Source organism: Ambystoma mexicanum, chromosome 10 (assembly GCF_040938575.1).
Source record: "Ambystoma mexicanum isolate Mex_15411 chromosome 10, UKY_AmexF1_1, whole genome shotgun sequence".
Classification (NCBI taxonomy): Eukaryota; Metazoa; Chordata; class Amphibia; order Caudata; family Ambystomatidae; genus Ambystoma; species Ambystoma mexicanum.
In genome coordinates this window covers 610,301,530-610,318,436 of record NC_090932.1, presented here as the reverse complement: position 1 = coordinate 610,318,436, position 16,907 = coordinate 610,301,530, and the positions used below count along the sequence as shown (strand labels likewise).

At 45.0% G+C, this 16,907-nt stretch overlaps 1 protein-coding gene across 5 annotated transcripts in view; it reads left to right on the top strand.

Annotated features, from left to right (window-relative positions):
* The window catches only part of DOCK10 (dedicator of cytokinesis 10), a 2,208,289-nt gene that overhangs the window by 433,838 nt on the left and 1,757,544 nt on the right, over positions 1-16,907 (top strand). The gene's annotated exons all lie outside the window — the stretch shown is intronic.

Sequence of the window (16,907 nt, the reverse complement as noted above, 5' to 3'; positions counted from 1 at the left end):
TCCCCCAGGGGCCCAACCTGTCTCCCTGGCTGCTCAACCAATACCTGACACGCCTTGCCCACCGCATCGCTGCTCTATGCCCCAACTTTCAGTGCTGTGCGAATGAAACCCAGCTCATTTTCAGGCTACCCTCGGCCTCTTCCTCTCCTTCCCTCATCTCTGACTGTCTGCTATCCAGGCATGGTGTGCTGCCAATGACCTCTGCCTTAATGCCAGTAAGACTGAGATTCTCCTCATCGGCACATCCATTCCCTCCTTACCTGTAGATCTCTGGCCAGCCTCTCTTGGTCCTCTTCCTGCTCCAACCTTCAAGGCTAAAAAACCTCTGAGTCATCTTCCACACTCTCCTTCTCTCCTCATATCTCTGATGTCTCTATGAAGTCAAACTACCAACTGCACCTCCTGAGAGGTATTGTTCCTTTCCTCTCCTTCCCCCAGAAGCTCACTGTCACCAGAGCTCTGGTTCTCTCTAGGCTGGACTATTGCAGCTGCCTCTTTCTAAATCTGCCTGCTTCTACTCAACGGCCTCTGCAACTCATCCAGAACAGGACTGTGAGACTTGTCCTTGGCCTCAAGGCCAGGGATTGTATCCCTCCAGGACTGAAATCTCTGCACTGGCTCAGAGTGGCTGCGGGGATTAAGTTCAAAACCCTCTGCATCGTTCACAAGGCCTTCTGAGGCCTGGGGCCTCAATACCTTCAACTCTCTCTTCCTAAATATCTTCCTTCTCGAGCTCTTCGCTCATCCGCCTCCAACTTCCTCAGGGTCAGTCGCTTCTCCAAGCAACCAGTTGGTGGCAGATCTCTTTCTTCGGCTGGAGCCTCCCTCTGGAGCAGCCTCCCTGCCTCGCTTAAACTTGTGGAGAAACATCTCCGGTTCTGGAAGCATCTCAAAACCTTTCTATTTGCTTCTGCTTATTCTCCTCCTTTCCTCTGCTGACCCCCTGGCTGTAACCGGAACTGTGCTGGCTACCTGGACACCCTCTGATCTTGGGCCCAGGTCCCTCTACCGCCAGCGTCACACCTGCACTGCCCACCTGGCAGCCCCCGCCCTTGGGGACTGGTGTTGTATCCCTACAGTCCCCCTTCCAGCCCTTGACACCTGATGTCTACACGTACCTACGCACTTACCCTTGCACTTGCCACTTGCTGGCTGTTGCTTTACTTATTGTTATTATCTATTCCCATATACTGCACTGTCCCTGCCCCCTTCCCATGCACTTGCGCGATCTGAATGACACCTGGTCTAGTAGGATCGTCCGTCCTCCCTTTGTTCCCCTCCCTTGCCTCATCATGCCTTGAAGCACTAGTGTATAGGTGTGTTATAAATGCCATGTCATATCATATCATATAGGTATTTGTGTTTTCATCAGTGCAGAGATTATTAACCAGTCACGTATTGTCAGAACACACAAGATCACTTCTATGACATTCTGCACCTTCACTTGGCTGTCTTTTTAACTGCACATATCTTTCTTATCTGTTCAGACAACATTTTGACTTGGGCCTCTAAGCATTGAAACCTGTCCATGTCTCTGGATTCCTCTTTGTGGCCTGGGTCATACTGATTAAACTCACCATGATTAGGCCTGTTCTGGTACCTCTCAGGAGATTGATTTCTGTTTGTGTTATCTCTGAATTCATGTGGCACAGTAGGTGGAGAATGCTGAGTGGTGGTGATTGATTATATTGGCGAGAGACATAATTCATATGTTGTCTTTCATTAGGTGGGAATTGCCCCCTATGCTGGTTTCCATGTTCAGTGAATCTATCCACATATCTTGGTCTTTCTTGGTGGCCATATGCCATTTTATATGATATGATATGATGTGATATATGATGCGTTATTTATAACACGCTTAATACCCAGAGGTTTCTAAGCGCAGACCCGGGGATGGAACCTGTGTTGTTCCGTGTCGTCTTGCTTCCAAGGTGAGCACGTTGCCCCTGAGCTATCCTCCCGAGACAAGTATTAGGGTCAAATCTACTCTGAGCCCCTAGTGTCTGGTATGGGCCATTGTACATGTGATTGTTATTGTTGTTTAGGCCTAGCATATTGTGGTGAAATCCCACTCTGGGAGAATTACCCAAATATATAGGGCTAATGTAAGAATCCCTATTGCTAGGATCATTGGATTTGAACATAGGAGTTTGGGGTGATGTCCTCTGTGGAGGAATGCCCTTTGGCTTGGTGATATGTTGTTTCTTGCCTGAGTTTGAGCTGATTCTAGCAGCATCTTCACAGATTTTACTGCCAAAATCGCTGGCGCCTGTTCTTTAGGCTTTGGTTTTATCTCCTTATTCTTAAGTCCCTCCTCTCTCTGACCAAATATCACTTCATATAGTTTGGTCCCCTGTTCAATTATCCATCCTAGTGGGTTTTCCCTGTCAGATTAACAAATTAACTGGGATACATTTTCTTTTTGGAGTCCATAAAAGTATGCAGTCTTAAATTCTACAGAGTTAGAGTTAAAGACCACATCAAAGCGTGAAAATGTTCTTTTCCAATTTTGAAGGTATTGGCGAGGGGACATATCTGGTTTCGCCATCATACTATACGCTGCTTTATTGGCATCCTATGTAAACTGATGAGGTGAGAATTGATGTCTATCCTCTTTCTCAAAGTCTGCCCATGACAACCTTTCCTGTTCATTGAACCACTAGTGACACTTGCAGCTGCTGTATCTAGGGTTAGGTGAAAGTACTGTCTGTATTGTTCCCTAAGTATCTGGAGGGCTTTACATATATTGTGAAAGGTTTCTAAATGGTCTTCCATGCAACTACCGCCTCCCTTTTTGAATGGTTTAAACAAAGTCTTGATACATTTCATAATTTTTATAGGACTACATGGTGCATTCTGGTGTGTCATTTTGTCACTCATTTCTGTTCTCTTGTGGACAGGAATGCTTGTGAGTATTTGCTGGTGATTTGGGCTCCACCATTGGGTTAAAACCAGGTCTGGCCACAGGGACAGCTGTTGGTACACTGTTTCTTTGGCCATAGCTGTGATTGAGTTCAGTTCCATTGAATGTAGTGCCTTGTCACCTTTCCTGATACTTGAGACTAAATATTTGCTGTTCTAAGTTCTTGCACTTGCCATGAATCTCTTCTGCCTCATGCCAGAGTTAATGATGATCCTCCTTACCTTATTGATTATTGCTTGCAATTCATTGATTTGTGTCTGATACTGATTAAGCTCTTTGCCATTTTTTGTCTTTTCCTCCCAGTCATTTAAATATCTTCTGTTCCATAGCCTGGAATTCTCTATCTTTCTCCCTGTTATCGTCTTTAAGGGTTTGCATTTGAAATAGCAACATCTTTGTCTTGTCTTATTTCATCTAAAATTGCTTTTAAGTGGGTTAATTCTTGCTCAACCATATTAAATTGTTTCTCCCTCTGAGCCAATTGAGTAGCCATATTGCTGTGTTTAGCTTGCAATTCCGTGTCGAGCTCCCTCTGTTTTAATTCTGTGTTTAACTGCTGCACCTGATCATATTCATTGTCCAAACTGCATTGAAACTTGCATCTTTATGGAACTGTGTAGCAGGAACCACAGTTTTGCAGATAATATGATGATGCCGTTTTTCTCCTCCTTGCGTTCTGGTTCTCGGAATAGCCTAAGGAGGCCCACCTGCACAATGCTTCCTTCATCAAAAATGTTTTCTAACGCCTCCCGTTCTATCTCTGTGGTAATTCTGTCTTTCCATATTGTCACATTTTTTGAGGACCAAACTGCTTGGGCATAAAGCTTTGCCTCAAGATAGTTTCCCAATTCAGAAAACTCAGCCTGGTTTCAGGACATGGCAGCACTATTATGTGAGTCAAATGAGCACACAGTACTGCACTATCTCACAGCACTTATCCAATTAATGAGTGCACAATATGGTTATGCTTTAGAATGCAAGATCATGCCACGTAACTATTTTAAAGTTTCCCAATGGCCACCGCACCAAATATGTTGGATATATTTTGGGGTTATATCTATTACTTTGATGTCTTTTTTATTTTGGTGGTATTTGGTGGTATTTTATAATGCATAGCAATAAATTGTGGTAACCTGTTGGAATATTTTAAGTGGTGAGACTGATTTCAGAATACTGCCTAGTAATTATTTTTACCAGGGTCACTAACAACAAACAAAATACTGGAGTTGATACACACTGGATAAATGGCTCATGCCCTCCTGTGGTACCTTATATGCAATACCACACCATGCCCTTTTGGCAAGTTTCAACAATTGTAAAACATGCAATTGAAATACTGCACGTTCATTCAATCTCTCTAGATAAACAGCTCACGGCGGCGACTTTACTTTGAGATATTTCTTACCACGCCTCTATCTCCTTATGCATGTCAAATAAAAGTGACTGCATGTGGAATAAATATCATGAGACTAAGTTAATTTTGAATCTGCCTTTTTTATCGTAAAATAGAAATATGCAAATGACACAGTGAGACACTTATGCCCACATTGTACTTCAGAGTGCAAGCACATGTATTCTTGTAATAGCTTTCAGCACTTTATCTGTGCAAAGCCCTGCCAACTGTCCTTGGCATCGTTGAACTTGGCAATAGAAATACACTTTAAAAAAACACAATACGACTTTGAGAAATATAAACGCAGTATTACATGCACATTACAAATAGGATCCCTAATACAGCACCTACAATAAAATTAACTATGTAACCTAAGCCACCTGTTATCATTCACATCACCAGCCCCTCACTCAACCTCATATTTACCTAGATTTGTTGGCAGTATTTCCGACTCCATTTGGTAGGGAAATCTTTGCCAGTCTTTCTGCCTACCTCGCACAGGGTCATCCCAGATAAGGACAGCTTCAGCATCAATCAGCTTGCCAACACTGAACACCGTCTGCCCAACCAGCACTCTGCTCCTTTGGCTCCCAGCGCCAGAAGAGGAACTGCCTCCTACTCCCTCTCATAACCGTTTTTAACAAACCTGCTTGTCAATCTAGAAAGACACCTCCTCCAACAGACCCAATGGGCAATGGGGCTTAACCGCCTTACCGCTACTTGTGTTCCGGCACAAATTGCGCCAGATAAAGTAGCAGTTATGCTATTTGCGTTGGCGATATCCCAGCAGTATAATGCCAACCTCCTGATAAGGCTCTAGTCTTTGTATGCTGGTCTGGACAAACATCAGAGGCCATGGAGTCTCCTGAGGATTTCCTTTGAGGGGGATTGGCTGGGGGACCTAGAGAAAAAAATCACCTCCCTCCAACACAGTACAAAAACAAGAGAGAAGAGGAGGACATATGTGATGAAGTACCCTGCATAACTCTAGGGACATTTGGTGAGTTTATCAAGGGGGCAATGTGCCTCCCCAAGCTAATGAATGATGGCCTCCGGGAGGTATAGGATGGACGCCCTTGCTCAATCACACTTAGTCCCAACCTTAAAGCAGAAGAACACCATATCAGGTATATAATAATGCTGTTTGTTTAAGGAAGATTACGCCTATACCTGGAGAGTTAAAGCAGTATGGAAGCATTAATACAATGCTATTCCCTAAAAAACACTTAATGTGATCCAAGTGTAAATCAATTTGTGAACACTGTCTCTTTAATAGAACTGAACTCTGTGATCAAAGGAAAGCATGTAGCGCTGCGAGCGAACCCACTCAGTTATCAGAGAAAAATCACATATTTTATCTGAAATTGACCAGCAAGTTCATGCAAATAGCCGAGGCATCCCACACCTTTCCATAACAATCGCACAGTGCATCCACTGGAGAAACAGATGGCATGTCTGTTTAACCATAGAGTGAACCCAAAGACTCCACACATAGAAATGGTGCCACATTGAAAATGACTTTTCTTTGCTCACCATAAATTGACTCTCTTTCAGTGTGAGTACATGACAAAGGCAGCTGGCTGACAAAACAGGAATTCTCTGGACAGACTACAATTCCAGCATCCCCAAAATGGCTAAAAGTAAACTCCAAGATCATGCATTAACCTTTTGAAGGATTGGTCCAGTCCCACATGTCCAAAGCAAACAAAGGTGAATCAATTAAATATAGTAAATAACCGCCCCTCATTCATTCGCATCCAAATGTGCAGACTCTCACAGGAAGCCTAACCCCAGGGAAATGTTCAGAACTATATAGGCAGTGTATGTTATTGGAGTAGGAGCAAGTGGTGGGAGTTTAGAGTACATTGCCAAGTCAGGAAGACATTTAAAAGGAGAGAGGCGAGAGGAGGAGTTTGGACAAAAGAGAAAGGGTGGCTGGAGAGATAAAGAGGAGCATGTCCAGAGAGATAAGCAGGAGGAAGGTTAGAGCGATCAAGAAGGTTGGTTTGACACATCAAGAGGGAGGTTGTTTGGAGATATCAGTAATGTTTGGATTAAGGCAGCTGCAGGATGCTGAATTGAAACAGCAGGTGGAGGTTGGTTTGATACATCAGGGGGAAGTTGGATTGAGATATTCAGCAAACATTAGAACAATTCATCAAACGTTAGATTCTTCACTAATAGGCAACATAAGCTGTGTTTTAAACCACTGTGTGACGGGTTAGTTTTACCCTACTGAGGAAAATGTTGTTGCAATAGTAATCCTGCTCAGTTACTGAGGAACCACATGTTCAGACATTTGGTGCTTGTGCATGTGCTTGGTTTAGGAGCCAGAGGGGCACAGTTGCCATCTGTGGGATTATGACTGAATGCCAGCAGGTCAGAATCCTCCCTAAACTGTAACAGGAATGCAGCACTGTGGATCCTCGGTTGGCCTAGGATAGCCAGCCTTTGGGCCGATGCATAAAGCTGCTTGTCTTAGGACTTGAGGGTGCATATAAGGGGGCAACCTCTCTCATCTGTAGTGCACAACATGTTTGTGGGGAATGTGGTGCATAATAATTTCTAGACCTGATTCTCGGTCAGGGTTTCATAAGTAGCAGAGCAGCTACCTCACTGCAATCTATTTAGAGTCATCCTCTGAGCCATGGTTGTGTCAAAGGCACTGCCTCTGTGCCAGTGCCGCACCACAGGGTGCACAGGAAACTCCCACCCACTGTGGGTGCACCTGCAGGGATGTGGCCGGGCATGGAGCCTCCTTCTCTCTTTCCAGTCAGCCTAGCAGACCAGATGGCCTTTTCCCAGAAAGCAGCAGAGTGGCAGGACGCATCCTGTGGGAGTCAGGGAAGAGAGGTTGGGCCTTGGCTGCAGAGGGAATCTTAAGGCTCGGACACAAGGCACAGAGGTGGCAGCTTAGGCCCTGGATCATGAATGGTGGCCTTAAGGAAGGCATGGCCTCATGGCTGCACAGCCATGTGGTCAGGGAGGACTGTGCAGACTGTCTGTTTCTTCAGCTGGGCCCAACCAGCATTTTGGCTGCAGTGTTCAAACCAGATGCTCTGAGTTGAAGTTGGCCCAGCTGTCTCCTACATTTTTCTGCAGCCGGACTCCATAATAATCTGTGGGAAGTGTCTCCCTCTGGGCCGAGTTGAAGTTGGCCCAGCTGTCTCCTACATTTTTCTGCAGCCGCACTCCATAATAATCTGGGGGAAGTGTCTCCCTCTGGGCCGAACGTGTGTCATGGGAGCCAGATGGGCTCCTCCTCACTCAAACGGGTGCTCCAGAGCAGTTGCAGACCAACAGGTCTCTCTACTGAGGGATGGACTAAGCAAGCCCACTAGCTGAACTCCCAGCTGTGACCCAGTGCCTGGTAGGTCTTCCAGGGTAGTGCTACTGGGGACAGGCGGTCCGGGCCCTGGACTTCTTCAGAGAGCATAGTTCGAAGGCGTCGCAGCCAGAGACCAGGCCATCCAGGGGTGCCGACTCAGCCATTGTGCTCCAGCCTCCGATACAGGGCGCCTGCCACCTAACTCAGCCCACTCTGAAGGGCAAAGTTCTAAGTCATTAGGGGCAGGGCCCTGGCCTTGGACATCCAGGGGTGCCACCATTCCCTTGGGTGCCGCTGGGTAGACCCTGGCTGTCAAGTTTCTTTGTTCCACGCGGGACACCTCAAAGCAGTGCTGTTTTTATATTTCATGCACTGCATGTCCATGTGAGAGGAAAATGTGAATTTGCAAGCCCTTATGCAGACAGCAGTCAGATGAGGCCTTTGCCAAAGTTGTTGCATCCCACTCAAGGGAGCTCATGGTGTGGTGACATTGTGCCTAGGGATGTTTGCACAGTGTTCTGATGTTTGCCCTGTGTTTGGTGGAGATGAGCAGGACCAGTGGCAAAGGTGCAGAGAGAATACGTCATGAAGACGGCACTCAGGTGAGGCATTTGCCAAAATTGTTGCATGCCGCTCATGGCAGTACATGGTGTGGTGACATTGTGCCTGGGAATGTCTTCACTGTGTTCTGAGATTTGCCCTGTGCTGGGTAAAGGTGAGCAGGTCCCTCAGCAATGGTGTGGAGGGTGATGTCATGAATGTGGGTTATAGGTCAAAGGATCGATTCAAAAGGATTGAGTGGTCAAACGATCGGTTCAAAAGGACCGAAAGCAAAAGGATCAAAAACATTTTTTTATTTTTTTACATTTTTTTTGGGGCGTCCCCCCACCCATGTTTTTCTGGTAAAAAACACTTTTTTTTACCTATACAAAACCCCCAAAAAATATATATAATTAAAAAAAATATTCGATCCTTTTGTTTTCGGCCCTATTGCGTCGACCCTATTACATTCAATCCTTTTGTAGTCGACCCTTTGACCGGACACCATGAATGTGGTTGTCGGGTGAAGCCTTTGTCAACGTTGGTGCATGCCACTCAGGGGAGAACACGGTGTGGTGACATTGTGTCTGGAGATGTCTTCACTGTGTTTTGCGATTTGTCCTGTGTTTTGTGGAGGTGAGCAGGTACAATGGTGCAAAGGGAGCCGTCATAAAGACGACAGTTAGGTGTGACTTGTCAAAGTTGGTGCATGCCACTCAGGCGAGCATGTGGCGTGGTGACATTGTGCATGGGGATGTCTTCATTCTGTGTTTGATTTTGCACCTTTGACCAGGATACTGTTATTTGCACTTTCTGTTACCGTGTAGGTGGTTTGTGCACTTGTGAATGGGGTGGAGTTGTAGTTTTGGTATTATGGGGCACACACAGTTTGCCTCTGACAGAGGCACATTCTCATGGTCTTATGGGCATGCTGGATTGATAATATTCTATTATTGAAGGGCATCAGCGATGTGGCTTCACTGTGTGTGTGTCCAAAGGCCCTGCAGTTCAGGTGACGTATGTTTGCACAACCTGATTTCAGATATCCTGTCCCTCTCTCTCCTGCACTTATACTGCTATGGCCTGCCGTATGGCAATATTGTGCAGGACACAACGTGCCACGATAATGTTGGATACTACAGGTGGTGCATATAGCAATACGCCACCTGAGTGGTCAAGGGAGCAGAAGCATGACTTAAGCAGCCTGAATGCACGCTCCACTGTGCCCATAGTGGCTATGTGTGCTGTGTTGTAGCTTACCTCACCTGGGTGTCTGGATTCTTGAAGGGTGTCGGCAGGAATGGTGAGAGTGGGTAGGCGCTGTCCCCTGCAAAGATGGGAATGGTTGTTAGCATTGATTGTCATTGCTTATTTTTCTGTGTCATGTGACTGCTTGTATGTGCGTGATAGTTGACACTCACCCACAGCCAAGTGTTTCCAAAGGATACCAATGCAAGGGCCTGGTACATGGGGGGAATGGCATAAGATGTAGCTGTCATGCGTGCATCCTGGGAAATTTGCATTTACATGGATGATGTGACCGTTGGCATCACAGATCACCTTCACATTAATGGAATGCATTCTGGCCGAGTTGCTAAAAGAAATTCCCTGACAGGCCACTTTCAACAAAAGGCGGGCAGTTGGGGAACAGCCCATGCATTTACTGTACTCTGCGCCATCGGGAAGAGGCGGCGGACAGTGGGGTAAGGAGGGGTTTGTAAGGGGTAGGGGTGTGTGCATGGGGTTTACATGTGTGCGTGTCCTCCACATTATGGAACTGTAGGGTAAGGTAAAAATGATTCCCTGCAGCGACGACATCAGACCCTGCAACTGGATTAGGATAAAATCTGCTTCCAGGGAATCCATTTAGAACCATGGAATTCCAGTGCTTGCTGTTTTGAAAGATGTGCAGATTCTCTTGGTGGGCTGGGGGGTACTGGAGCGCTACATGTGTGCAGTCATTGGCTCCCAGAACCCATGGAAAGGTGTGCTATTGCAAATAATTCCTGGCACCATCTACCTTGCCTGCAGTGTGTGTGGCATGTAAATGTTCCTATGCACACATGCTAGTAGGCAGCGCAATACCTGGTGGCGGCACCTAGATTGTGTGAGCTGTGATATGCCCCCAACAATTGCTATGTTGCGCTGCAACAATCCAGTTGCCAGGAAATGTAGGGCTGATGCACATTCTCCAAAGGTGTCAGTGAGTGGGAGCACATGGTGGCTGATGCCAGGTCATTCTCCCACTCCCTGACCAGGTCTAGGATGACATGGGGAGGGAATCGGTATCTTGAATACACCTCATCTGGCATCCAAAATAATGTGTTTTGTGGATAGAAGATTCTGGCCCTCCTCCTCACCCTTCTCCATCTTCTTCCATGCATTAGGATCAGTGCTAGTAAAGCATGATCTGCCATTGTACGAGTCCTATATTCAACATTGTTGCATTGCGCTTTTATACTCGCACTTTCATTGTGCTTTGTGACGTGTATCAGAACGCGATATGTGTATTCTCCTTTGGAGTCCAGGCAATTGCATGATAGGCTATATGAATAGGGGTTCCTTTGTGCTTGAAAGGGGATGTTCGTTATTTACACCATGCGACCTTCCCGTTATTCTTCATTCTTACTTATTGTGCATGTGGAATAGGGTTTTGCATGTTACCCCCATAATTATTATTTTGTGCTGGCCCTTCCCATGCTTTGCCTTTTGTGTCGTGCAAAGTGCTCCAGCACAGCGCAAAGTAGGAAGGACAGCGCAAAGTTCAATCCATGAATCGGAAAATGGTTTTTAGCGTGGCACAAAGTGTACTTTTACACTAAGCAACAGGCTAAAACGTTTGTAAATTAGGCCCATAGTCTATTGTGATGGCTCACAAGGGGCATCGTTCCTTTCTTCTGAGGGCTACATGTCTGCACGAAACAGTCTCTCTACTCAGATAGCAGGAGTAGACAATGGTTTTTAGATTCGCTATATGAAATGTGTTTCAGTGCATTAGGAGTGCATTACTTGAATATTTAAAGGCTTGTTTAAAATATTGTGTAATGATTGATTTGTAGTGCGCCAGCATGGCACCATGATACCAGTAGGACACATTCCATTTCCATTTTGATCCCCCCATTTTATTTGATTTATGCTTATGCACATGTGATTAGGAAAACCTAAAGACAGCGAAATACCAACCGTTCCCTACTCGCAACATTTAAACACTCCTTTGTTGCACTGGTGCAAGCAGAATGCACAGAGTTAGCAACTGTTTGAGTGGTTAGTAAATGATGAGGTATTGTATGTCATACTAGGGCAGTAATAATTCATGTCACATTCCCATGGAAAATCATATGCAATAATGATACCAGGCCATCAATAAGGCATTGGAAAAACAGATGGTATTTCAAAATACTGCCTGTTTCAACTGTCAATATAGGGCTCTTTCCTAGATGTATTAGGTTCTTTACATCGATTTCGCCATTAGTCAGACAGGATTCTCCTATGGAGCTCTGTTTAGTGAGGTGATGCAATCACACGTAGCAGATCGCAGAGCTGCTTTGTAGACCAGCCACAGATTTGGTTACAGACAATATTGTGCATGCCCAAAAACGTTTAAATTGGTAGGTTGGGCATTTATTGTATTGTTTTTTTGGTACCTTCCTTGCATGCATCCTGGCACACATTTGTACAGCTTTCCCACCCTGGTGTCTTTATTAAATGGATCATTATCGTATTTTAAGCCACAGTGTTGTGGTCTATTGCTTTCATTGCATTGTCTTATTTACCAATTAAGAAACCAATTGCCCTGGATTCTGATCCTGGCTTCCTTACTTGACTACAATTGTCTGATCCTGGGCAAATCAATGCATCTTCCTTTGCCCTTGTTCCACTATCTACTCAAACTGAAAGTTGGTAAAACCCAAATGAATGGCAGTTTAAAGTCCCATTCGGTGGTACTCAAACTTCAAGATTGCCATAGACCATTCTAGAGGGCACTAAAGGCTAAACTCCTGAGACAAGCTTTGAACTCAGGTCTGATTCTTTGGGCTCGAGTCTGCTTTGTCAGTGTTACAGCTCCCCTGACTCTGCGTGTGCATTGTACATCAGTGCTATTATTATCTAAGTGTATACATTTTTATTTTATTCAGTTCCAAATTACAAACCAAAGGTTTCCAAAAAGTGATTGTACAACCCTCAGTGTTGTTCTTGATATCTGGTATATTGCAGGAATATGGTTCTTTCATACTACTGTTAAAGTTCTTTTCATGTGTTTACTCCATTACAATAGGTTTCCCTGATGGTGCCTTGAAGTGAATTGGGCTTGCATATGGAGATTTACAAAGCACACTTACAGAATAATGATAAAGTATGAAGCTGTGTTTATAAATTAAGGGGTCATACTGTTCTGTGTGGGGCAAGACCATTCCAGGGAAGATTAGAGGTATACTTTCATATTGATTGTTGCTCGAGGAAGGGGGTTTCAGATCACCAGAGGATGGGTGTGGGCTGTTACAGTTAACAGTTCAAGTTTCAGTGACAGGTTTTGTTGTTACAGTTGCATATATGCCGACAGGCGGGGCCATTACCAGGCCAGGTAATGCCTTGGGCCAGTCTGAACTTTACCTCGGGGCATTACCTACCCTGCTAATGCCACCGCCTGTAGGGGTTTATTGCTATTAGTATCCCAGCACGTTGTTTCAGGATTCTAATAGTTTTTTTTTTTTTTTTAAGTTGAGAAACTGCATGTTTGCCGTTTCTCAACTTGAAAAAAACAATGGCCACCATGGATCAGGGACAAGGGAACTACACGTAGTCCCTTCTGCCTCACCATGACGGACACTACTGCTGTGTCCGAGATTCGCCGGCAACACTAGTGAGGGAAAAGGGTGCACCAGGTAAGTCAGACGGGTGTGCAGGGAGTTAAATATATGGAAAAGGGGGATGGAGGAGGGGGAAGGGGACACAGGGCAGCACAGGGGTGCACTTACCTCTGTGCTGGCTGGGGAAGATGGTGGCTTCTAGCTCCGAGGAGACTCGGAGCAGGGTATTTACCATGTGTTAAAACCACCATTCCAAGTCTCCTGATTGGCTGTGAGCCCGCCCCCCCCTGCCCTGTACTAATAGATGATAACACCACTCCACCCTAGTTAAAAGCCTTTTCTCATGTCTATTAACTTGCACACAGGGCAGTTACCACCTAGTAGTGTCCTTGGAATGTGGCATTATTGTTTAAGTAATCGCAGTTATAATAATAATAGTAATAACGTTATTATTCTTGTAAAACATGGCAGTATGCAATATTTGTATAATAGCCTGTAGATAACTTTCTTATTACAGGCTAGTTGTGACATGACAACTGACCTGTAATCAAAAAAATGTACATCGCAACCACTCTTAATCAGTTATTACGCTTCAGTTGTGATGTTTCAATGCCTGCTTCTCGAGCCAGCAGAGCGCGGAATTTCAGCTGTCATTGCAGCACTTGATGAATGCTGTGGCAATATTTTAAAATTCCTTGCAAATAGTTTTCTTTGACAGACTAAAGCCATTAATTGACGAGCAAGTGCTTATGGTAGAATGTTTAATTTGTTCACTGCTGCAGTTAAACACATATGAGCAAGAATATCCCTATTATAACTTAGTTTAAAGCACGCAATGGAACGTTTTCGATACATTTTTATTATACTGCTTTTCTGCAACAAATTAGAAACTTCAAGTTAGCTTTTTTAAAATCCAACATGAATCTACATTTATTTGATGGATCAGCAAATGGAAGATCATGTGTGTTGGATCAAACAAAGGCCCAGACATGAAAGGGGATTTTAGTATGTGACCATGTATTTATGAGAAATAAAATACACCCTACCATATCATTGCAGACTTCTGTGACCCAAAAAGGAACTTGCCCTTGGACCTTGTTCCTCTCTTTGATCACGGATGTCCTGTGTGGCTGGCAATTATTATTAGTAGTAGTATTGGTATTATCACATACATGTTTATATTATCGTTATTCATAATTATTGTTATTATATTTTCACAGTACCAAGGTAACTAGAAAAGCAGTAAACCACTGTAAATCAAAAGTACCAGTGATGTGATACAACAGCGTGTGAGAAAAGGATGCTACAGTTTGAGAGGTTTTGGAGTATAACAAAGCATAAACGCATGCTCTCCCTTCAGAAAGAGCTTTGGTTCTCCTATGGAATGAATTTGTTAAACTACGTTTCTTGTGGGTCTCTGTGTGTGGATGGGCACGTTGCCCCTGTTGGCGGGCATTTTTCTTCTCCATTTCTCACTCTCTCCTTTCACCTTGCTTCACGCTCCCTGCACAAGGAGTTTATTTCCAGCCGTCATGGTATGTCAGCAGGGGGAGCAGGCCGGTCTGTGAGGTGAATTCACCTCAGCTGTGACGGGAGCTCCCCTGCTGGAAAACCGAAGTGGAAGGTCACCGGGGAGCATAAAGTCCTGAGGGGACTCTCGTGGGGAGAGCACTGAGAGAGCACCAGGAGAGACCAGACAGAGACGGAGCTCCAGAGCATTGGCGAGGGCAGCCAGGCCCTCCGCTGTGGCGGGACGTCCCCTGCCCTGACCGGAATTCCTCTCTACCGTACTCTTGGTTGAGAGGGTGTACTGGAATCGAGAGCCATAGTAGAAAGTTAGCTGGTGCTGGGACTGAGTCCCGGAACCGCCCTGCGAGGGACAAAGCAGCATCACTCTATCCATTGCTGTGTGTAGCTGTAAGGTAGGAGTGGGAAAGTGCGGGGGAAGCGGGCCCAGTATACAGCAGGTGCTGAATTATATGTGCGCACTGGTCATTGGAAGACAGGGCTGAATTACGTTGTTACAGTGCATGTCATCAGGGATACAGAGATGCCCTACTTCCTGTTAGTGTCACTGAGGTATAGCTGAGGTGATTTCTCCCTCAGGCATGCAGCAGAAGCTCCTCCAGAGGCCCATGGTAGACCTGAGTTTCGATTCCTCCCGGGGGTGTGTTCATCTCTCCCTCACTTGTTCCCACATTGGGGTGGAGAGTGGTGTGGCCTGATTCCGTGTGAATGGTGGATTAGGAAAGTGTATTTCAGGCAGTCATGTGGTGCTCCCGGTTGGTACTTGCGTCAGGCAGGGTGCTAGGGGATAAGAACTGGAGAGTATGTACATAGAGTGGGCAGCCACGGACAGAGGTTGTTGACCTTACCCACATGCTTTTCTGAGGCCAAGCACGGCCCGCGGTCGGTGTGATTTATTGAGGAACTATCCCTCTCCCAGTCTTCCCGTTTCACAGGGAGGATGGGCGGATTAAATACCCTCAGGTTAGGCCTCCTGTGTGGTGGATTATGGTGTGAATGTGTGGTGTCTTGTGGTAGTCTGCATCTACCATTAGGAGGGGAGCCCAGGGTTTCCGAAGCAGCAGTGTTGCCATTAAAGTTATGCGGTACCATAAAAAGTAAACTGGGGATTGATATTATTGAATTATGTATTTACCAAATGTGAACTGGCTTGCTCACAGGTGACCCAATTGATAATATTTAATCATGTATTTACCAAATGCAAATTGACTTGCTTCCAGGTCACCCAATTGATAATATTTAATTATTTATTTGCCAAATGTGAATTGACTTGCTCCCAGGTGACCCAATTGATGATATTTAATTATGTATTTACCAAATGTGAAATGATGTGCATACAGGTGACCAAATTGAGGATATGTAATTATTTATTTACCAAATGTGAATTGACTTGCTCCCAGGTGACCCAATGAGGTTATGTAATTATTTAATACCAAGGATCTAGTATTACCATTTCTGTCTTATAACGAAGGCTGTCAAGCTTGTCAAATGAAATAAGACTGTGACTGTTTATTTAACCACTAATTACTGTTATCCACCTGGGCTGACTTGCCAATAGGGGAGGGTCAACCCTCCCAGAGAGCATAATGCCCACTCCGAGGTCGGCCATAGGCCCTCATATGAAGGCCCATCCATCACCCTCGGGTTGTCATTCGCACATGTGTGGGGTAAGGTGCAAGTATTCCAATGTCAGGACTCCTACAGGTTGCTACTCACTCCTTCATTCAGAAACATTAGGGAGAAACACCTTACAAATGCATTTGCAAAGGATTTGGCATTCACAAATCCATGACGTTTAACGGATAATCCCCACGAGTCCTACTAGTTGCACACAATAAAATGTCTCTTCATTCATTCAAATGATATGTTCGAGATCATGCACTTTGTGGCAGGACATCTGCTACACAATGGTGCATCATCTGAATGTATGATGGGTGCATGCAAATGTACACCAATAGAAGTTGTGTGGTAAAGATAATCTTACATTAAATTGCATCACTGGACCTTATGCGTGAGGATGTGTTCTACTCTCGACACATTATCCATGTAAAACATGAAGAACACTTCCACCAGAAAACAGCAACATGATGTCATACTGCGAGTCAAGTGTGCAGCTTCCTTTAGGGAAGACGGTGGTTTAGTGAAAACGAGAACACATGTCACAAACAGGAAGTTGCATGAGCCATTGGTATACTGGGTGATTGCTTTGAAATGCAACAAAGGCAAGTTTTACGAAAAGGTACATTTTTGGCAGCATTAAAAGGGAGGGCTCAGTCAGACACAACAAACAGATGTCGCCAATAGTTTAATGAAAGATCTGTACAAAAGGAGATCAATCTTTTTTTCGAATTTTTAAATCCAAATCCAGCTTTCCCCAGCCTGTGGTTC